The sequence below is a fragment of the Arachis hypogaea genome, chromosome 15, assembly GCF_003086295.3.
Source record: "Arachis hypogaea cultivar Tifrunner chromosome 15, arahy.Tifrunner.gnm2.J5K5, whole genome shotgun sequence".
In the NCBI taxonomy this organism is placed as follows: domain Eukaryota; kingdom Viridiplantae; phylum Streptophyta; class Magnoliopsida; order Fabales; family Fabaceae; genus Arachis; species Arachis hypogaea.
The window spans coordinates 108,636,710-108,660,272 of NC_092050.1; the positions used below are offsets into that span (position 1 = coordinate 108,636,710).

Consider the following 23,563-nt stretch of genomic DNA (forward strand, 5'->3'; position numbering starts at 1 on the left):
ATTCATAGCTTTAAGGCATAGACACTAGACACTAATGATCATATAATGAAAACATAAACATAGATAAACATAAAGCATAGAGAACGAAAAACAGAAAAATGAAGAACAAGGAAATTAAAGAACGGGTCCACCTTAGTGATGGTGGCTAGTTCTTCCTCTTGAAGATCTTATGGAGTGCTTTAGCTCCTCAATGTCTCTTCCTTGCCTTTGTTGCTCCTCCCTCATAGCTCTTTGATCTTCTCTAATCTCATGGAGAATGATGGAGTTTACTTGGTGCTCCACCCTTAGTTGTCCCATGTTGGAACTTAATTCCCCTAGGGAGGTGTTAATTTGCTCCCAATAGTTTTGTGGAGGAAAGTGCATCCCTTGAGGCATCTCAGGGATTTCATGATGAGAAATTTCCTCATGCTCTTGTTGAGGTCCATGAATGGGCTCTCTTGTTTGCTCCATCCTTTTCTTAGTGATGGGCTTGTGAGATGAATCTCTCCATCTCCCATGACTCGGAGGTGGAAACTTTTGCCTTCCCTTTCCTCTTTCTTGAAGTTTCTCTGGCCTTAGGTACCATTAATGGTTATGGAAAAACAAAAAGCAATGCTTTTACCACACCAAACTTAAAAGGTTTGCTCGTCGTCGAGCAAAAGAAGAAGGAAAGTATTAGAAGAAGAAGAAAATGGAAGAGATGAAGGGAGATATGTGGTTTGGCCAAGGGGTAGAAGTAGTGGTTGTAATGTGTGAAAAATGAAGGAGTGGTGAGGGGTTTATATAGGGTTGGGGGGTTTTGGGTAGAGTGAATGAGGTGATTAGTGAAGGGTATTTGGGAAAGAGATATGGAGGTAATTGGTGAAGGGTATTTGGGGAAGAGTGTTATGAAAAGGTGGAAAAGAGAGAGAGAGAGAGGTGGGGTATATGGGGATCCTGTGGGGCCCACAGATCCTGAGGGGTCAAGGACTTATCATCTCTGCTCCATTGAGGCATGCAAAAATGCCCTTAGAGTGCAATCCTGGCGTTTAACGCCAGACTGCTGCTTGTTTCTGGCGTTAAACGTCAGCTTTTCTCCCTTTCTTGGCATTTAACGCCAACTTGGTGCTCTGTTTTAGCGTTAAACGCCAGACTGTAGCTTGTTTCTGGCGTTTAACGCAAGCTTGATGCTTCTTTCTAGCGTTAAATGCCAGTCTGATGCTTCTTACTGTTGTTTAAACGCCAGTAAGCTCTTCCTCCAGGGTGAGCTATTTTTAATGCTGTTTTTCATTCTGTTTTTGATTTTTCAGTTGTTTTTGTGACTTCACATGATCATCAACCTAAAGAAAACATAAAATAACAATGGAAAATAAATAGATATAATTAAATAACATTGGGTTTCCTCCCAATAAGCGCTTCTTTAATGTCAATAGCTTGACAGTGAGCTCTCATGGAGCCTCACAGATAATCAAAGTAGGGTTGAGGTCTCTCAACACCAAACTTAGAGTTTGGTTGTGGCCTCCCAACACCAAACTTAGAGTTTGAATGTGGGGGTTTTGTTTGACTCTGTATGGAGAGAAGCTTTTCATGCTTCCTCTCCATGGTTACAGAAGAAGAACCTTGAGTCTTGAATACAAGGTAGTCCTCATTCAACTGAAGGACCAACTCTCCTCTATCAATATCAATCACAGCTTTTGCTGTGGCTATGAAGGGTCTAACAAGGATGATGGATTCATCCTCATCCTTCCCAACGTCTAGGATTATGAAATCAGCAGGGATGTAAAGGCCTTCAACCTTCACTAGCACGTCCTCTACTAATCTATAAGCCTGTTTCATTGATTTGTCTGTCATCTCTAGTGAGATTTTTGCAGCTTGTACCTCAAAGATTCTCAGTTTCTCCATTACAGAGAGTGGCATGAGGTTTATCCCTGACCCCAGGTCACATAGAGCCTTCTCAAAGGTAATGGTACCTATGGTACAAGGTATGAAGAATTTTCCGGGATCCGATTTCTTCTGAGGTAATGTCTGCCTCATTAATGCATTCATTTATTGGTGAACAAGGGGGGGTTCATCCTCCCAAGTCTCAGTATCAAATAATTTGGCATTCAGCTTCATGATTGCTCCAAGATACTTAGCAACTTGCTCTTCAGTGATGTCTTCATCCTCTTCAGAGGAAGAATATTCATCAGAGCTCATGAATGGCAGAAGAAAGTTCAATGGAATCTCGATGGTCTCTGTATGAGCCTCAGATTCCTTTGGTTCCTCAAAGGGAAACTGCTTTCTGTCCAGAGGACGTCCCATGAGGCTTTTCTCACTGGGACTCACGTCCTCCTCACTCTCTCCAGGTTTGGCCATGTTAGTCATGGTTATGGCCTTGCACTCTCTCTTGGGATTTTCTTTTGTATTGCTTGGGAGAGTACTGGGAGGAGTTTCATTAATCTTCTTACTCAGCTAACCCACCTGTGCCTCTAAATTTCTAATCGAAGACCTTGTTTCATTCATGAAATTTAGTATGGTCTTGGATAGATCAGAGACTATGGTTGCCAGGCTAGAATGGCTCTGTTCAGAATTCTCTGTCTGTTGCTGAGAAGATGATGGAAAGGGCTTGCTATTGCTAAACCTATTTCTTCCACCATTATTATTGAAGCCTTGTTGAGGCTTCTGTGGTCCTTCCATGAGAAATTTGGATGATTTCTCCATGAAAGATTATAGAAGTTTCCATAGGGTTCTCCCATGTAATTCACCTCTGCCATTGTAGGGTTCTCAGGATCATAAGTTTCTTCTTCAGAAGATGCTTCTTTAGTACTATTGGATGCAGCTTGCAATCCATTCAGACTCTGAGAAATCATATTGACTTGCTAAGTCAATATTTTGTTCTGAGCCAATACGGCATTCAGAGTATCAATTTCAAGAACTCCCTTCCTCTGAGGCGTCCCATTGTTCACAGGATTCCTCTCAGAGGTGTACATGAACTGGTTATTTGCAACCATTTTAATGAGTTCCTGAGCTTCTGCAGGGGTTTTTAGATGAAGAGATTCTCCTGCAGAATGGTCCAATGACATTTTTGACAACTCTGACAGACCATCATAGAATATACATATGATGCTCCATTCTGGAAGCATGTCAGTAGGACACCTTTTGATCAATTGCTTATATCTTTCCCAAGCTTCATAGAGGGACTCACCTTCCTTCTGTCTGAAGGTTTGAATTTCCACTCTAAGCTTGCTCATCTTTTGAGGTGGAAAAAATTTGGCCAGGAAAGCACTGACCAGCTTTTCCCAAGAGTTCAGGCTTTCCTTAGATTGTGAATCCAACCATGTTCTAGTTCTGTCTCTTACAACAAAGGAGAAAACCATAAGTCTGTAGACCTCAGGATTAACCCCATTGGTCTTAACAGTGTCATAGATTTGCAAGAATTCAGCTAAGAACTGATGAGGATCTTCCAATGGAAGTCCATGAAACTTGCAATACTGTTGCATTAGAGAAACTAATTGAGGCTTAAGCTCAAAGTTGTTTGCTCTAATTGCAGGAATTGAGATGCTTCTTCATAGAAGTCAGAAGTTGGTGCAATAAAGTCACCAAGCATCTTCCTTGAATCTCCACCATTTTTGTTATTTTTGGCTGCCATAACTTCTTCTTTTTCGAAAATTTCTGTTAGGTCCTCTCCAGAGTGTTGTGCTTTAGCTTCTCTTAGCTTCCTCTTTAGAGTCCTTTCAGGTAGGGTCAGCTTCAACAAGAATGTTGTTATCCTTGTTCCTGCTCATATGAAAAAGAAGAGAATAGAGAAGAAGAGGAATCCTCTATGTCACAGTATAGAGATTCCTTTATGTGAGTAGAAGAATAGAAGAATGAGGTAGATATAGAATGAGAAGAATTCGAACACAGAGAGAGGGAGAGGGTTTGAATTATAAGAAGAAGAGAAGTGTTAGTAAATAAATAAAATAAATAGAAAGAGATGAGAGAGAGAGGAAATTTGAATATTAATTTAAAGAAAAGAAAAATACTTTTATTTTTATTTTAATTATTGGTTAGAATTCGAAATTTAAGAAGAGAGATAAAATTAATTTGAAAACTAAATAAATTAATTAATTAAAAAGATTTTTGAAAAAGTTGTTAGTTGGTTTTCGAAAATTAGTGAGGGAGAAAAGTGGTTAGGTGGTTTTGAAAAAGATAAGAAATAGTAAACTTTTTAAAATTAAAACAAACAAATCAAGTGGTTAATTGAGAAAGATTTGAAAATCAATTTTGAAGAGATAGGAAGTTAGAGAAGGATTTTGAAATTAAATTTTGAAAAAGATATGATTGATAATCATTTTGAAAAAGATTGAAAAGAAAATTAAAAAGATTTGATTTTTGAAATTAAAGTTGATTACTTGACTAACAAGAAACTAAAAGATATGATTCTAGAATTTAAAGATTGAACCTTTCTTAATAGGCAAGTAACAACTTGAAATTTTTGGATTTAAACATTAATTTTTAGCAATAATTTCAAAAATATGAAATAAAAATAAGGAAAAGATTTTGAAAATTAAATTTGGAGAATTTTCGAAAAACATGAAAGAAAAATGAAAAAGATTTGATTTTAAAAAAGATTTGAAAAGATAGAATTTTTAATTTGAAATTTTGACTTGACTAACAAGAAACAACTAAAATTTAAAATTTTGACTAAATCAACACAAAATTTCGAAATTTATGAGTAAATAAGAGAAAGATATTTTTTTATTTTTGAATTTTTAATGAGGAGAGAAAAAAACAACAAAATGACACAAGACATAAAAATTTAAGATTAAAACAAAAAATGCATGCAAAAACACTTTGAATGTCAAGATGAACACCAAGAACACTTTGAAGATCATGTTGAACATCAAGAACATATTTTTGAAAATTTTTAAGAAAAGAAAGACATGCAAGACACCAAACTTAAAAATTTTTAAACTTTAGACACTAATAATTCAAAAATGCATATGAAAAACAAGAAAAGACACAAAACAAGAAAATTTAAAGATCAAACAAGGAAAATCATCAAGAACAACTTGAAGATCAACGAAGAACACAATGCATATATTTTCGAAAATTAAAGAAAAATTAAAACATGCAATTGACACCAAACTTAAAATTTGACACTAGACTCAAACAAGAAACACAAAATTTTTGGTTTTTATGGTTTTATTGATTTTTTTTTTGTATTTTCCGAAAATTATTTTGGAAAAAGAAAATAAAGAGATACAAAATTTTTAATAAGAATTCCAGGATTCATGCAATGTTAGTCTAAAGCTTCGGTCCAAAAGAATTAGACATGGCTAAATGGCCAGCCAAGCTTCAGCATACAAATACAGACATGTCCTTTCTACAATAAAAAGTAGAAACCTCGGTCCAAAAGATTAGACATGACTTAACAGCTAGCCAGGCTTCAACATATCTCAAGAAGCTCTAGAATTCATTCTTAAAAATTCTGAAGAACAATTTTTTTTAAATTTTTTTGAATTTTTTCGAAAACTAAAATTTTTTTGTATTTTTTTTCGAAAATAAAAAATAAAAATCTTAAAAATAAAATAAAATTACCTAATCTAAGCAACAAGATGAACCGTCAGTTGTCCAAACTCGAACAATCCCCGACAACGGCACCAAAAACTTGGTGTGGGAAATTGTGATTCACACTTTTCACAACTCCGCACAACTAACCAGCAAGTGCACTGGGTCGTCCAAGTAATACCTTACGTGAGTAAAGGTCAATCCCATGGAGATTGTCGGCTTGAAGCAAGTTATGGTCATCTTTGTAAATCTGAGTCAAGTAGATTCAATTGGTTATGAGGTTTTGATAATTTAAATATAAATAAAGCATAAAATAAAATAAAGTTACTTCTGTAATTCATTGGTGAGAATTTCAGATAAGCATCTGGAGATGCTTTGTTACTTCTGAACCTCTGCTTTCCTATTGTCTTCTTCCAATCATGCATGCTCCCTTCCATGGCAAGCTGTATGATCCTCTCGGATGAAAAATACCAGGTACGATATTTGCACGGCTAATCAACTATCGGATTGTTCGTCTCGGATGAAAAATACCATGTACAGCTACCGCACGGCTAATCATCTGTCAGTTTCCGCTAGTGTCAGAATAGGACCCTTGTCCTTTTGCACACTGTCACTGCGCCAAACATTCACAAGTTTGAAGCTCGTCACAGTCATCCCTTCCCAAATCCTACTCAGAATACCACAGACAAGGTTTAGACTTTCCGGATCCCAGGAATGCTGCCAATGATTCCAGCCTATACCACGAAGATACTAATCTCACGGACTCAGTCTGTGTATTAGATACCGAAGAGATATGCACTTAAACTGTCGCCCAATGACTACGTTGAGCTCAGATAGAATGGAAGTGGTTGTCAGGCACGAGTTCATAGAATTGAGAATAATGATGAGTGTCACAGATCATATCATTCTCCAGATTGAAGTACGAGTGAGTATCTTAGAAATAGAATCAAGCGTGATTGAATAGAAAATAGTAGTAATTGCATTAATTCATGAAGAACAGCAGAGCTCTACACCTTAATCTATGGAGTGTAGAAACTCCACCGTAGAAAATACATAAGTGAACATAGTCTAGGAATGGCCAAATGTCCAGCCTCTTAATGTAACATAAGATGATCAAAAGATCAAAAGTGATCAAAAGATATAAAATAAATCTCTAAAAGTAGTTTTTATACTAAACTAGTAACTAGGGTTTACATAAAATGAGTAACTAAGTGCAGATAGTACAGAAATCCACTTCTAGGGCCCACTTGGTGTGTGCTTGGGCTGAATATTGAAGTTTTTTCGTGCATAGGCTGTTCTTGGAGTTAAACACCAGCTTGGGTGCCAGTTTGGGTGTTTAACTCCAATTCTGGTGCCAGTTTTGGCATTTTACACCAGAAAGTTTTAGGCTGGATTTAAGCGCCAGTTTGGGCCATCAAATCTCGAGAAAAGTATGGACTATTATATATTGCTGGAAAGCCCAGGATGTCTACTTTCCAACACAATTGAGAGTGTGCCAATTGGGCTTCTGTAGCTCCAGAAAATCCACTTCGAGCGCAGGAGGGTCAGAATCCAGCAGCATCTCCAGTCCTTTTTCAGCCTCTGAATCAGATTTTTGCTCAAGTCCCTCAATTTCAGCCATAAAATACCTGAAATTATAGAAAAACACACAAACTCATAGTAAAGTCCAGAAATGTGATTTTTGAATAAAAAGTAATAAAAATATAATAAAAAGTAATTAAATCGTAATAAAAACTACCTAAAAGCAATGCCAAAAAGGGTATAAAGTATCTGCTCATCAGTTATCCTCAATATCTCTCTGAGTATGTGATTGACCTTGTCCATGAGTTGCCATTTGGGGTCCTGTCCACATCAAACAATCGATACCAAGGTGATCAGTCTCAATACCCTAGGTGCTTCAATTATCCCAAAAAGGCACTCACAAACAAGCATGCTATGCACATCAAGCAAATATCTTAAATAAAACAGAAGAAAAACAACCTAGAGTATCCAATGAAACACAATCATTTCATTCCTGAGGTTCACAAAGATGAACCACTCTGATACCACTAAGTGTAACCCCTTATCACCTTTAACTTTACCTCTAGTTGTAAAGCAAAGGGCGACAAAGCGCCACGACAATTATAAAGCTCATACAATAGTATATAATCAAGGAATATTAAAACTAAAAGCCCGATAAAGGAATAAAAGCTCAAAGACATAGAAAATAAAGATATAAAAGCATAAAACATTCACGCACGATAACTAAAGCACAAAGGTAAGAAGAAGAGATTATCTATAAAAGATATGTACAACATGTCCAATAGAAACCTAGTCATAGCCCGTGGAGTTTAGGCCGACTAGTTAAAATAGATACAATACAATTTTGAAAGTCAGGATGGATATATCCTGTCTCTCAAAGTTTAAGCCTCTAAGACAACAAGTATAGTAATCAAAAGTAAGAGAAAATCTACAGCAAAATAAACAAAAGACAAAAGCAAGCCATCCTCTACTCTGTCACCATCTGCAAACTCACCGAGGTGGGTTGCGACCTGCATCTGAAAAATAACAACATACAGTAACAATACCCAATAGATAAGATATAAGATTCTGGGAAGCCAAAGGTAATCCTAGAACTTCCCATATGCATGAGATTCAAACTTAGAAACTTTTTAAATAAAAATCCATAAAGGGTTATCTAATCTTAGGGAATTTCTAAACTAACAGATCAAGCTGTCCCATAGCCTTTGCTAACCTATCCTCCATGCGTTCCTATTGCCACCGCCTACTGAGCTTCCTTAATCCTAGCAGAAAACACAAATAGTACAAGCAAGTAAAATACAAGTAATATACATATACATCAGGTAGTTCAAATGGCAATTTAACATGTTATACAAGTTGGCATAATGTAAGCAAACAAAGCAAACAAATACATAAGAATGCATATGATGAAAGTCTGTCGTATTGGCCATGATATCACTTGTCGGTTCAACTGCCAACCCAACACATCCCCTTCAGACGTTGCCTTTTAGTCACGAATATAATTGGCACCCCAAGGATATAGTGCTCGGCACACTATCCGAGGATATAGTGCCTGGCACATTCTTGTGACCTAAAAGGATGCGAACGGGATACTCTGCCTCAGACCTCACATCTTAACGTAAGCGGGATTAACCATCGTCCATACGCCAATGCTGCAACCTCGACAAGTGGGATTAACCACTGTCCTTGCTAGGTGCATAGCGACTTAGCAAACATAGTATATCAGTTGAATATATTTAGTATCAGTGTTCACTGTCATTCTTATCATGTCCAACAACTTCAAACATTCATTTGTCTCAATTCATTATCAATGCAACACTCCATCAATTCACTTTCGTTAATCCATCCACAGAACTTCCCAAGCCTAAGAAACCATCTCTAATTATAACAGAAAATACCATTTAAATTCAATTACTATGCTTTCCCTTGTTTCAAAGCCTAAATACTAGCTAGGGAATCTTAAACAAGTGTTATAGAAGTTTACAAGCTTGTCGAGAAGGACAAACATTTAAAAACAGGATTTTAGGTGAGAAACAGGGCTTGTGCGTACACATCATGGCCGTGCATATGCACGCACCAGAAAGATTTACCAGCGTGTGCGTACATATCATACTGTGAGTACACATGCACCAAACGGTTTCCCAGCCTGTGTGTACACATCACGGTGCACGTTCGCACAACTTGAAAATTTTCCAGCCGAAGTTAGTTCAAAACAAGATTTTACCAAATTTGTCAAATCCTCAAAATACTAAATCTCTCAAACCAAACCAATTCAATCACACACCAAACAATATAAAAACAACCCAAGAATCCATACAAACATTCTTCAACTATTTCTCAATCATTCAACACTACAAGAAAATAAGCTTTCTATCACGCTTTAAAAGCGTACTGAAAAGTGCAAAAAAGCATGCCGATAGTTTTTCGCCACGCTTTTTGAGCTATCAGCACGCTTTTAAAAGGGTCACATCTGCCAGCGTGCCAGTTGCTCTACCGCCACGCTTTTATGGATCTATCTGCACGCTTTCATCTCTTGCCACGCTTTAAAAGCGTGACCATATATATAACCCTATAGATATGCTTTAAAAGCATACCGAAAAGTGTAGATATCGCCACGCTTTTGAAGTGTGCCCAAATTGTTTGTTTTGGCTACCCTTCTAAAGCGTGCCTGTAGGGTTAGATATGGCTACGCTTTTAAAGCATGCCAATAGAAAAATGTCTTTGATGACGAAATACAGGTACGCTTATAAAGCGTGCCAATAGCGTGGCTGAATTTTAAAAATAAGCATTTTTCTTTTTATTTCTTTATATTAAAATTTTTCTTTTGCAGCCAACATGAATTAAATTTTAAGCATTTTAATCATAAAAGCTTTGATAGTGCGAATCATAAATATAATAAAAAGAGATATATAAATTACATATAATAATTATGAACTACTAACCAACTAATTGGTGATTGTACTGTTGCCCCATGCTTAGCTTGCATGTCAATTAACAAATACAAAAGACGACAATTTTTACTATACATTAATAACCATCTTTCTTGTATGTAACATAGTTGAGTTACATTTTTACACACTACTCCAAAATAAAATAAAGGAAAGATGAACAAAAACACTTCTGCAGCTTAGAGTGTATATATAAACTATAAAGCTTGAGAATGATGAGAAGTTAGGTGAATAGTTGATACCATCTACTGTGTGCTCCTGCTGCATCTTCAGTGATATATTTGCTTTTCTTTCACTTGTCTTTACTCAAGCATATATATAGGACCTGTTGTATGGCCTTTTTTATGTTTTTTTGCAATGCAATTGAATGTGTTCAGTGATCATATCATGTATGCATGCATGGGGCCTCTTCTTTGTCTTGATGCCAAAGAGTAAAAGTTATGTTCCACCTTCAAAATTTTTCTGACTTTACCTTCATCACTGCACAATATAAATTCAGTCTTTTTTTTATTACCAAACAAACCTATATAGTATGTAATTTTTATCACAAGACAAATCAAATAGTAATTAGTGACATATATATATGTTAATCCAATTACAAATTCACATTTTATAATGATTAGAATTCAAAAAAGTATAGCATAGAAGTACCTTTTGCCCTTCATGCGATCATGGAAGAATTCACAAGACTCCCTTGCGCCAAAGGTAATCACAGTTCCCATTTCACCAACTGATAATGAGAACACTTGCAATCACAACTTAGCACACTGCATGAGATGAGAGTGAGAGTAACATTATTATATATGTATTTTGAATTTATTTAATTTTATTTCTATGGTTTTTATTTATTTTTATTTATATTAGACTTTTTCTCCCAGTAGGAGTCCCTTGCTCTTTCAAAACACATCGTTGCCAAGCAGAGTTATTAATTAAAACGACTTATCACAAGCAGAGTTTCTTGGGGCAAGAACAAATCTAAACACAGAGAGGGGGGGGAGGGGGTAACTATAACAGAAAAGTGGCATGCCTTCAAATATCCCAAGTAGTGTTGTAACTATACATTTTGTTAGTATTTTCCGAGTCAGAATAACAACTACCACAAAGAGCAATGAACTATAACAGTCAATAACACAAACTTAATGACCAAAAATAAAAAATGTACCTAGAAGTTTTAATATGGAATACCCAATCAGCATAACCAAGTGAGCAGAGAACAATAGCGATAATGAGATAGCAGAGTTCAAAGGCTAAGTTTCAAAAAGTAATCCCTCCAAGACATGACAACACCAGTTTGAATTTATGAAACCAGCACCAGGTAATAATCCTTGATAGGACACCTTGCATTATGAAGTGGAAAGTGTTCATCATATAAGGAGTTGGGAACTTCCCCATATCAGCTCCGAATAGAGTTTTATTTTACCTGTTCAAATTAGTAGAAAAACAAGAAAATGCAAACCGTAAATAACCTTACATAGTGTATCTATGGATGTGATGACCACTTGTATCAAGAAGAAACTTACAGGGTCAAAACCAGGGTCTTCGTCCACAAGATCATTCCTTGCATTTCCTAATTCCCGATTCAAATGGACTTCTTCGTCCTAATCACACCAGCGTGAAAATGAAGGCTCTCTACCAAAGACAGAACCTACTCTTCCACTGTTGCCACCAGTGATCCTAGCAAAGTTGCCCTTGTCAGAATCCAATTCACTATGTACAATTTCCTTCTGTATGTCGAATTATTGCCATTTATATACTCCACGACAAATCCAGCATACTCTTTGACCAAAACCAGCTACTTAACCTCACTTGGGTGCATAACAAAGCCAGGGCACAAGCTGCCTTTCTAGCACAGGACCTGGTTTCATAATCAAATTCATCAAATTACGCATGCATGATGGACTTAAAATAATTGATCAGTAATCAAAGAATAAACAAATTAAACATTGATTGTCATTACATCTTAGAACAATAAGCCAAGATATTTTTAAAAACCAAAAGAAACAATTGCTCCTTGATAGCCACCACCATTTTGCAGTTAGATTAAGCTGAATGTTCATAGGAGATAGGTACATCTTCCCTATTCATCTAAATGAAGCAATAATGATATAAACATTGATTGTTTAGAAATTGAAGATAGCACCAATGGTTGCTATTTTACTGCTTCTCAATATGAGTTTCCTTCAAAATGGTAAAAAGGTTTCAACTTTAGAAATTTCAGAAAATGGGTAATTAAATTCAATAGTTTCATATCTTTAGCAAATAGAAAATAACAAAGTGTACCTTCAGTTCAAGTTGCTGTTGATGTTGTTATTGATGTTGTCTTCATGATATATGATTATTATTATTATTATTATTGTAACAAAGAAAAAGCTTTGTTACTGTTGGGTTTGGTGCAAAACTTGAGGTTGGTGTAGAAGGTGCTAGAGGAAGACGCTGCCATTGAAGCCATTGTTGGTTGTTACTTGTTACAAGAAAAGAGTTGAGAAAAAGAGAAGAGGAAAAAATGTAGAGAAGTAACTAATAACATATGAAAAGCATAGATATAGAAGCTAAACTTCAAATTTATACCAGCTTTTTCATGATCCCCCAAATCTGAAAGACATTGAGCTACAATATTAATTATTCCTATTCCTTCAAAAATTTCAGCAGCTTGCCTAAGAATTTCGTGCACATCCTCAGGATTCAAATCATGCAAATGGTTTGCAGTTGCCCTAAGACCAGCAGCCTTAGACTTTTTCTCCCAGTAGGAGTCCCCTGCTCTTTCAAAATACATTGTCACCAAGCAGAGTTATTAATTAAAATGACTTATCACAAGCAGAGTTTCTTGGGGCAAGAACAAATCTAAACACAAAGTTTACTTCATTTAACAAGTTTCAATCCTCTTTCATAAAAACATACAACAACTCAGATCTTAAACCACACACATAGCAAAGGAACAATTAACTCAAACCATCAATATCAATCAACAAAAATTAAACATAATCAAAACCCTAATCGTGAATGCTTAAAGTATGAAAAAATTAACCTACTGATAGTTGATGTAGAAAAACTAGAATAACAGAATAGGCAAAGCAGTAGCAGTTCAGCATCACATAGCAGCAGTTGAGCACTACCACAGCTGCAGCAGAACAGAACCAAATGCCAAGAAGTTTAGAACAAAAAATAGAAATTTAGAAAAATCAGAAAAAGTGAAGAACCAAGAAAATCAAAACAAAAAATCAAATTCAAAAACAAATAATTAGATCAAGAAAAATTTTGACCAGATAATTTACCACGGCACTACGAACACTGAACGTGGCTGACGGAGGTGCGACGAGTGAGGGAGAGGGAGACGGCGGCGCGACGACTTCAGAGAGGGAGACAGAAACGCGGCGGGTGCTAAATCATGGTGGGAGGAGCGACGATTGAGGGTTTACGAGAGAGAGGGAGAGCGTCGACGGAGGGTTTGCGATAGAGAGTGAGCGCGGAGGGAGGCCTTACCAGAGTGAGTCACCGCCGAAGGAGGGATAGGTGTTTACAGGAGAAACGGAAGGAGCGCCGACGCAGGGAACACCAGCAGAGGTGGCACCTACGGAGGGGTTGCTAGAGAGGGTTGGAACGAGGTTGACCAACGAGTGTTATTGGGGAGAGAGTGAGGGCACTGGCGATGAGCTCTATGTTTGGTGAAGAGCGCCGCCGCTGTTAGGGTAATGAGCTCTGTGACTTTAGGGTTTTCACTTTTCATTTTTCAAAGGCATTGTTTCAAAGAAGAGGGTGTGTTTCGAAGAAAGGATGAAGTGTTGTTAGGGGGATTGGAAAATTTTGGGAGGAGAGGAAATTGGAGTCAAAACGGCATAGTTTGGGAGGGGGTTTCTGAAAAAAAAATAAAAAACTCTGATAATAGGGGAGGGAACTCTATTGGAACGTTTTTGTACGGTGCCAGATTAAGTACAAGATAGTCACGATTTTTAAGCGTGCCGGTTTTTCTCTATGAGCACGCTTTTTAAGCGTGACAAAAAAAAAGGGTGGCCAAATTTTTAATCAGTGGGCACCTTCGTAAAAGCGTGCCGATTTTTCTCTATTGCCATGCTTTTCAAGCGTGGCAGTAAAAAAGCATGGCCAAATTTCAAGTAAGTGCGCACCCTCGTAAAAGCGTGCCGATTTGCGTGGCCAAATCACAAATCAGTGGCCACCCTCGCAAAAGCGTGCCCATAGACCACTTTTTGGCACGCTTTAAAAGCGTGGACAGGCCTTTTTTCTTGTAGTGCAACCATCTAAATCATTCGATTCTCACCTCATCTAATCATTCAAAGTCTTCAATTCAATAGAATTCATGTCAATACTCATTAATTTCCCTAAATCATCAACTCTTTTTACAATTCCAACTCATAGATTACTAATCTCAACAATTATCAATCCAAGCATCAATTCATCATCATCAACACTCATCAACATCAATAATCATCATAATTTCTCATCAACATTACATATTATTTAAAAAAAAACTGAAACCATACCTTGACCAATTTTCACATAAGCACAAAATCACCAAAAGTAGTCTCCTCATCACAAGCCTTCAAGCTTAGCCACCAAAATCAACAAGAATTCCAAGCTAATTCATATAAATTACCAAAAATCAATCCTATTGACAAACCTCAAGGTTTAAGAGCTTTATTACCTTACCCACTATGGATTAGGGTAAAACCCAACAATTTCCCAATGCTTGATATCACATAAACAACCAAAATCACAAAATTACCTTAATAACCAAACCTAAAATTTCAAAATCTGTTAGGGCAGAGAATTGGGTAAAACATTGAAAGTTTCTTACCTCTTTGTTTGGATAGAATCAAAGAGCTCGATGAGATGAATGCATGGCCACAAATGGAATGACGAACAGAGCTCCGGATCGAAAGTTATGATCCAAAAAAGATGAAGGTGAATAGTGAAACTCAAACCCTCTTTCTCTTTTCTATATCACTGTGCCGATCTCTCACTTTCAGCAATGAAAATAAGCTGAATGGCTCATTAATAGGGTATTTATATGTTGGACTTGGGGCCAACATCGGTCCCGTCCAACAGATTTACGTTTTAGGTTCATTTGTCCCAACTTCGGGCTAAAACCTTTAGAATAAGTCTTCGGTATTGACGGCTAAATTACTAGTACGCATTTTTATGCATTTCTCCGCAAAAAAATTACTTTTTCCTACTGGAACAAATTTGCTGAATCCAAATCGCACCTTCAAATTTTCAAATTAATATTTCTGAATTTTCGAACCTATTTCAAAAAATTAAACTATTATTTTATTTTACTTAATCGGTTAAATAAACTTCCAATTCTTATAGTAGAAAATGGCAGTTTCAATCCCGTTATTAAATGTATAAAATTATCATCATAATCAGTTAAAAATAATGGTTAAATCTGCCAATTCATTTAGGGAAAAAATTATGGTTCCAACCACCATTTTAAACAAAGAAAGTACTATTATATTTTTGTAAAAATGACGATTAAAAATCGCTATTTTAAGCAGTAATAATGACACTTATGATAATGGCATTTTTCATAAACGCAGTTCTTGTCAATAATGGTGGTTCAAACCACCATAATTATCTAAAAAAATTGTCATTTTAAGCAAATTTTTCATAGTGTAAGAACTTAATGCTACAACATGAGAAAATCGTTGTGAATAAAGAAACATATAAACATAAAAACCATTTGTTAAAAACTGAAAAATAAAAGCAATAATATTAATACCATTGTCAAAATCATCAATACAAAGATAACGATGTTAAAACTATTGTCAAAATTAGTAACACAAAGGTAATAGAGTAAAAACCATTGTCTAATTAATTATGGTTTGAAACTGTTGCATAAAAGTCGACAATGGCTAAAATTGGTTTTTAAACGTTATTATGAAACCGTTGTTTATTAGGGTAATAAGGGAAATTTCCTTCTCTGTTGCCGTTGCCTTAGATAAATAATCGTTGCCTATTAGTATTAGTAATAGCTGCATAGAAAATAGTTAAAAAATCGTTGTCAAAAAATTGTCTAAAATTTTAAGAATAGTTTTAGACAATGTTGCAGTTTTCTTATTTATGGAAATGTTTTTTGCTCGTTGCTAAACCCCATAATTGTATCACTGCAAATTAGGCGTTGAAAATCAATGTTCTGAAAATCGGACCGGACCAACCGATCAAACCGGTTCAACTGGGAATCGGCATAGAAAATAGTCCGTTCCTCCTGGTAAAACCGCTGATAACAAAATTGCTGAAGAACTGCTGAACCGACCGGTCGGACCGAAGACCGACCAGTTCATATGAATGACATCGTTTTAATTTTGTTAAAAAAAAAAACAAGACCCTGTTGCTCTGTTTCAGGGTTTTGTGGTTGAATTTGTGATTTGTGGTTTTCATCATCTTTTGTAATGCTGTTGTTGTTGTTTTTATGCTGCTGTTTTGTTATGGCACTGATTCTGTGATCACTAATAAGTGTTTTGAATTTAGAATTTGTGATTAGTGACTTGTTAAGCTGCTGTTGTTGTTATGCTGCTATTTTTATGGCACCGTGATTTTGTGATCATTGATCAGTGTTTTGAATTTGGAACATGTGATTAGTGATTTATTATGCTGTTGTTGTTGTTATGCTACTATTGTGAATTAATTTAGGGGCGATTATTTGTAAGATTGATGTTTTGGATTAATTTACAGATAATTATTTGTAATGTTACTGTTTTGAATTAATTTAGGGGTGATTATTTGTTATGCTGTTGTTTTAGATTAATTTAGGAGTGGTTAATGATTATTTCTAGTTGTACTACTACTGTTTTTATCGTTGATTATAAGTTATTGATTTCTAGTTGTACTACTTCTATTTAGTGATTTACTAATTTCTGAATGTGGATTGAAATTAAATTGTTGATTTTGTGTTGTTAAAATGGATTTGGTATGCTGTTTTAATTTCTATGGATTGAAATTAAATTTCTTCAGGTCTTGCTTTTATGCCCTTTTTAATTTCTGAGGAAGTGAGTATGCTGTTTTTTAATTTTAATTTTTAGTACTGAGTGCTGCTAAATATATATCTCTTCTTAGTCTTCTGCAGTGTTTGGTACTGAGTGTAGTTATTGTTAGTCGTATGTAGTTTGCATCTAGGATAACAAGGAGCTTTTGTATGTTGTTCTTGTTAATTATCTTTTCTTTTTCTTTCTTTTATTGCTTTTCTCATCAATGATCAATGATTTGAATAGTGCACTTTAGAACTGCTAATCCACACTGAATGAATTACATTTAGTTGTGGGTTATATACTTATATATATTATGCATAATGAAGTTAACTATCTTTGTTAAAAAAGAAAAGGGTTATATTTAGGAAATTGATATTGCTACTGTTATTTTGGATAGTACTACACCACACATGATTACAGATGATTTTTTTTATATATGTTTTCATGAATTTATGAGAAAACGAGTGACAATATCCTTTCCCATATATAGTAACCGAATATATACAAAATAATAAAACAACATAGCTTGATTTATGGCATTTTAAGGTGATTCCAGGCTGCTGTTCAGTTTGTTTGTTTATTCATTGAACTTTCACAAAATTTGTTGTTTAAGATCCCCTTTTGTCCAGAATAAGCATGATATTCATTACTCTAAAAGTTGTTATTGGTTTCAGATGGAAACTTGATATGTGTAAACACTCATTAATATGTTTACAACCTATTTCAGATTGCTGCACTAAATCAATTGAAAAATGTATTTGGAAATTTGGATTGGGCAAACGCGAAGCAGAAGCCATTTCGCTTGATGTTTGTATGGTGCTTGTTATTTTAGTACTTGATGTTAGTTTAGAAGTAGAAGCCATTTTAGAGTGATATCAGTTTTAGATATTATTAGTTTGGTGCTTGTTGACTGAACCAAATTGGTAGAAAAATTTTAGGCAAAAGCTATAATAATATTTTAGGATGTTTATTGGTACGCAAATTTGTGAACCACACAACTGAACCGGCAAGTGCAACGGGTCATCCAAGTAATACCTCAGGTAAGTGTGGATCGAATCGCACGAGGATTGCCAGATTGGGCAGGCTGTGGCTATCCTGCAGATCTTATTCAGGCGAATAGAAGGATAGTTGTTGTTTATTATAGGCGCATAAACAAGAAATAACAATCGAACGTAGAGACAGTAATTAGCAGTAGTCATTAATCTCCTCAGGTCTAGACCAAATGTTCGAATGGACTAGATCAATCTGGGAGAGGGTTAAGTGCGTGCAAGTCAATCCCTTTAGTGATCCTACTCAAAACGCCACAGATAAGATCAAATCTTCCGAATTAGAGACTGTTGCTCTTATGATTCTAGCCCTTAGAGCTACAAGAACCTCAATTGCTCCTGATTAACGAGGTTTTATGTCACATACCACGATTAATCCAAATAATTTTGTTGGAACCCGTGATGCGTCATCAAGCTGTAGCTCAATACTATCTGGGTCAGGACTCGTAAGAACTCATGTAGAATCATGGTTCATAAGGATGAAGAACGACAATGCATACTAGAATAGAATCAAAACAAAGATTGAGATAGAAAAGTAATTGTATTAATCCATAGGAATCCGCAGAGCTCCTAGCCCTAACAATGGTGATCTTTCTTCTATATATACTAATATAATAATTAAGAATTACAAAAATGAAGCAAACTAAGTAAAATGATGCAAAAATCCACTTTTTGGCCTATTTGGTGAGTGTTTGGGCTGAGCTTGGCTTCTAACTTGAGGGAGTGGGCATTCAATGCCAAATAGGGGATAGATATGCTGCTTAATTGCTCCCTTTGTGGCGTTGAATGCCAGTCTTGGGCGTTCAACACTAGCTTCAATCCCCTTGGGGCGTTGAACGCCAGAAAGGGGGTAATTTGGGCGTTTAACGCTGCCATCCAACGCCACTTTTTAGCCTTCATTTCCAAAGCAAAGTATAAACTATCATTTATTTCTGGAAATCCATGGATGTTAGATTTGAATAGCCGTTAAGAGTGTGCCATTTGGACTTTTGTAGCTCCAGAAATGCTCCTTCGAGTGCATGGAAGTCAGATCCTGACAGCATATGCAGATCTTTCTTTGTTTCTGAATCAGACTTTGCCAAAACTCCTCAATTTCAGCCAGAAAATACCCGAAATCATCATAAAACACAACAACTCAAAGTAGAATCCAAAAATATGAATTTTGCACTAAAACCTATGAAAATATAATAAAACCTAAACAAAACATAAAGAAAACTATATGAAAATGATGCCAAAAAGCATATAAAATATCTGCTCATCAGAACACCAAACTTAAATTGTTGCTTGTCCCCAAGCATCCAAAAACAAGTAGGATTAAAAAGAAATAGAAGGATGCAATAAAGCTCAAAGTTCTCAATGATGCTCAGTTTCAATTAGATGAGCGAGACTAGTAGCTTTTTGCTTTTGAATAGTTTCGGCATCTCACTTTCCTTTGAAGCTTAGAATGATTGGCATCTTTAGGAACATCAGAATCCGGATGATATTTTCTCTTAGTTCAGCTCTTTTTTATTCTTGAACACATCTTCTTTAGAGTCTTGGCTGTGACCCTAAGCGCTTTGTTTTCCAGTATTACCACCGAATACATAAACACCATAGACACTTAACTGGGTGAACCCTTTCGGATCATGATTCAGCTTTGCTAGAATCCCCAGCCAGTGGTGTCCAGAGCTCTTAAGCACACTATTTGCTTTGGATCACGACTTTAACTGCACAGTCTCAAGCTTTTCACTTGACACCTTCACAACACAAGCATATAGTTAGGGAAGCAGCTCATTTGAACTATTTAGGATAAGATTTTTCTTTTAGGCCCTTCTAACCATTGATGCTCAAAGCCTTAGATCCTTGCTCTTGCCTTTTGATTTAAAGAGCTACTGGCTTTTTATTTTATTTTTTTCTTTTTCTGCTTACTTTTCTCTTTTTCTTTTGCATATATTTTTTTTCTTTTATTGCTTTTTGCTGCTTTTTCTTGCTTCAAGAATCCATTTTAAGATTTTTCATATCACCAATAATACTTCAAGTCATTCTTTCAAGAGCCAACATTCTTAACTCTAACATCAAATATGCACTGTTCATTTATACATTCAAAAAGCAAAAGTAATGCCACCACATCAAATAATTGAACTATTCTTAATATATAACTCAAAATTCAAGTATCTCACTTTTCTTTTTCAATTAAAATTTTATTTTAAGCAAGGTGATAGATGTATAGAATATTTCATAGCCTTAAGACATAAATATGATCATGCACTAGAAACAGACAATAAGACAAAATACATGGAAAATAGACAAATAACATGGGAAACGGGGGATTAAGAGAACGAATCCACCTTAGTAATGGCGGCTACTACTCCTTCTGGAGGATCCATTGGAGTGCTTGATTTCTTCTATGTCATGCTCCTGCATCTATTGTTCTTCCCTTATAACTCTTTGATCTTCCATCGTGGCCCTTTGATCTTCTCTTATTTCATAGAGGATGGTGGAATGCTGTTGATATCCCATCCTCAACTGATCAATGCTGGAGCTCAATTCTCCAAGAGATGTATGCAATTGGTCCCAATAGCGTTAGGGAGAAAAATGCATCCCTTGAGGCATCTTAGGGATTTCTTGTTGAGGCTGCTCCACATGCTCTCTAGTTTGCTCCATCATTCTTTTAGTGATGGACTTGTTGATGCGTGAGCATCTTCTCTATCTTTCCCTAGTAAATTTGCATTCAAATTGTTGAGTTTAATCAAGATTTAATTACCTTTAGCCACTATGAATGCTACTTTTAGTTGTTTGCAATTTCTGTTTATTTCAAGTACCATTCGGATGGATTTGATGGAGTTTTGTAGCAGAAAAGGAAGAAAGTAAATGATGCTGAGAACACCGACCTCCTTGCACTCAAACAGAAATAAATTGAGCTACAGAGGTTCAATTGACGTGATTCTAGCGGCATTGAAAATCTAACTTTCAGAGCTTTCCAATGATATATAATAGTATACCCTTTTCTTCCATTTCTTACGGACAACTTGACGCCAAACTTGAGGAAGCTAAAGTTTGGCGCCAACTAAGAAGCCCCAAGGAAGAAAACACGCTGCCATATCCACTCCAAACTTTTGTTTACTCAAGTTCGGTACCAACTCAAAGGCTTCAAGGAAAGTATGTGCGCACCACTCTACGCCGAACTTGACTCCCTCTAAGTTTGGCACCACAAGCAAAGAAGCCAAGGAAGAACTTGCTGTCCACTCCACGCCAGCGCCACAACCCTAGTGCAGTTGGTGGACCCGAATCTCGTTCAAAGCCTGCAAATCAATTATTTAGTCTTGATTTAAACTTTTATTTCCTTTATAATTAGGAAAAGATATTATTTAGTTTTAAGAAATATATTTTACATTAATTAGGATTAGATATAAAAGGGAAAAGAATTAGCCTTTCGGGCTCATCTCTTCCCTTCTACCTCACTCCGCAATTTATAGTTTTTGGGGAATCCTAGTTTTCTCCTTGAAACATGAGCAACTAAACCTCCACTGTTAAGGTTAGGAGCTCTGTCTATTGTATGGATTGATACTATTATTTTTCTATTTTAATTCATGTACTGATTTGTATTTCAAGAATTATTTTCGTTCTTTATCTTATGAATTTGGGCAGAACGGAAGTATGACCTTTGTTCTAATTGAGTTCTTTTATAACTTGGAAAAGCCCTTTACTTGAACAACAGCTTGAAAACAATTTCTCCTAAATTTCTAATAATCTGGACTTAACGGGATACATGACATATAATCCTCTTATATTTGGGTAATTAGGGTTTCTGTGGCATATAACTAGAATTGAACTTCACACTCTAATTGGAATTAAGTGACCAAGGAATTGGCGGTTAATGAAAGTTAGAGGAGACTAAAAAGATCTAAGAAATTAGGGTTTAGTCACATATAGTTTGCCACGAATTGAATCTTGCATGATTAAAATAGTTAGTAAGAAAAGTCGATCTGAAAGATAGATATCTCTGAAGCCTTAACTGTTTCTCCAAATATTATTCTCTTCAATTTACTGCTTGCTATCTTAATCTCTGAATTATTGTTTAATGCTTTTGAACACCAAAACACTACTTTCTATTTGTCTGACTAAGGAAAGCACTTGACCATTGTTGCTTGATCCATCAATCCTCGTGGGATCCACCCTCATTCACTTGAGGTACTACTTGGTACGACCCGGTGCACTTGCCGGTTAGTTTGTGGTTATAAATTCTGCATCAAGTTTTTGGCGCCGTTGCCGGGATTGTTCGTGATTGACAACTACTAGTTGTTTGATTGCTTAGATTAGGCATTTTAGTTTTAATTTTATTTAATTTTTACCTTGTTATTTTCGAAATTATTACTAATACTTTTACTTAATTTCTGAATTTAAGTTTGGTGTTACCTAGTTAGTTTTATTTTAATTTTTCTATTTAATTTCCCTGAAAATTTCGAATTTTTCTAGCTTTCTTTTAATCATTATTTTCAAAATTTTTTCTTGCATTATGTAGTAAGTATTCCATTTTAATTCTTTACACAGGTTACCTCACAAGGAATTCTCTACACTCTGACGTAGAGAATCCCATCTTTTCTTATCTTCTGTCTGTTTATGAGTAGGAACAGGGACAAGGAACCTCTGTTAGACTTTGATCTTGAACCTGAAAGGACTTTGAGGTGGCGTTTGCAAGAAGTAAGACTTTACAAGGCTGCAAAGTCCACCATGGATCATAATCATGTTGCTAATGCCAATATGGCAAATTTGAATGGAAATGAGCAACCTAGAAGAGTGCTTGGCTCTTACACTGCTCCTAATGAAGATCTTTATGGAAAGAGTATTGTGGTGCCTCCTATAGCTACAAACAACTTTGAACTGAAGCCACAACTAGTTACTCTTGTCCAAAAAAATTGCCAATATCATGGACTCCCTCAGGAAGATCCAAATCAGTTTATTTCTGATTTTCTGCAGATTTGTGATACTGTGAAAACTAATGGAGTGAACTCTGAGGTATACAAACTCATGCTCTTCCCATTTACTATGAAGGATAGAGCAAAGTTGTGGTTAGATTCTCAACCCAAGGAGAGTCTGTATACTTGGGATAAGGTTGTCACTGGATTTCTGACTAAATTTTTCCCACCTCAAAAGCTGACTAAGCTAAGGGTGGAGGTTCAGACTTTCAGACAGAAAGATGTTGAGACCCTTTATGAAGCTTGGGAGAGATTCAAGCTACTGACGAGGAAATGCCCTCTAGACATGTTCTCTAGGTGGACTCAGCTGGATATTTTTTATGATGACTTGTGTGAAATGTCCAATATGCGCTTAGATAATTTTGCAGGTGGTTCTTTGCACATGAAGAAGACACTAGATGAGACTTAAAAGGTCTAAGAAATTATGGTTTAGTCACTTATAGTTTGCCAAGAATTAAATCTTACATGATTAAAATAGTTAGTAAGAAAAGTCAATCAAGAAAATAGATAACTCTGAAGCCTTAAATGTTTCTCTTGATATTATTCACTACTGGTTTACTGTTTGCTTTCTGCTATTCTGAATTTACTGTTAATGCTTTTGAACCTTCAAATACCATTTTCTA

At 35.8% G+C, this 23,563-nt stretch overlaps 2 non-coding genes across 2 annotated transcripts; one reads left to right on the forward strand and one right to left on the reverse strand.

Moving 5' to 3' along the window:
- The first annotated feature begins 3,074 nt into the window (after positions 1-3,074).
- LOC112752595 (small nucleolar RNA R71) lies at positions 3,075-3,182 on the forward strand. The gene has a single exon (XR_003177024.1). It is a non-coding gene; the product is annotated as a small nucleolar RNA R71 (small nucleolar RNA).
- A 19,943-nt stretch (positions 3,183-23,125) lies between these two features.
- On the reverse strand, positions 23,126-23,231 carry LOC112752753 (small nucleolar RNA R71). Its single transcript, XR_003177172.1, has one exon. It is a non-coding gene; the product is annotated as a small nucleolar RNA R71 (small nucleolar RNA).
- Positions 23,232-23,563: the final 332 nt, after the last annotated feature.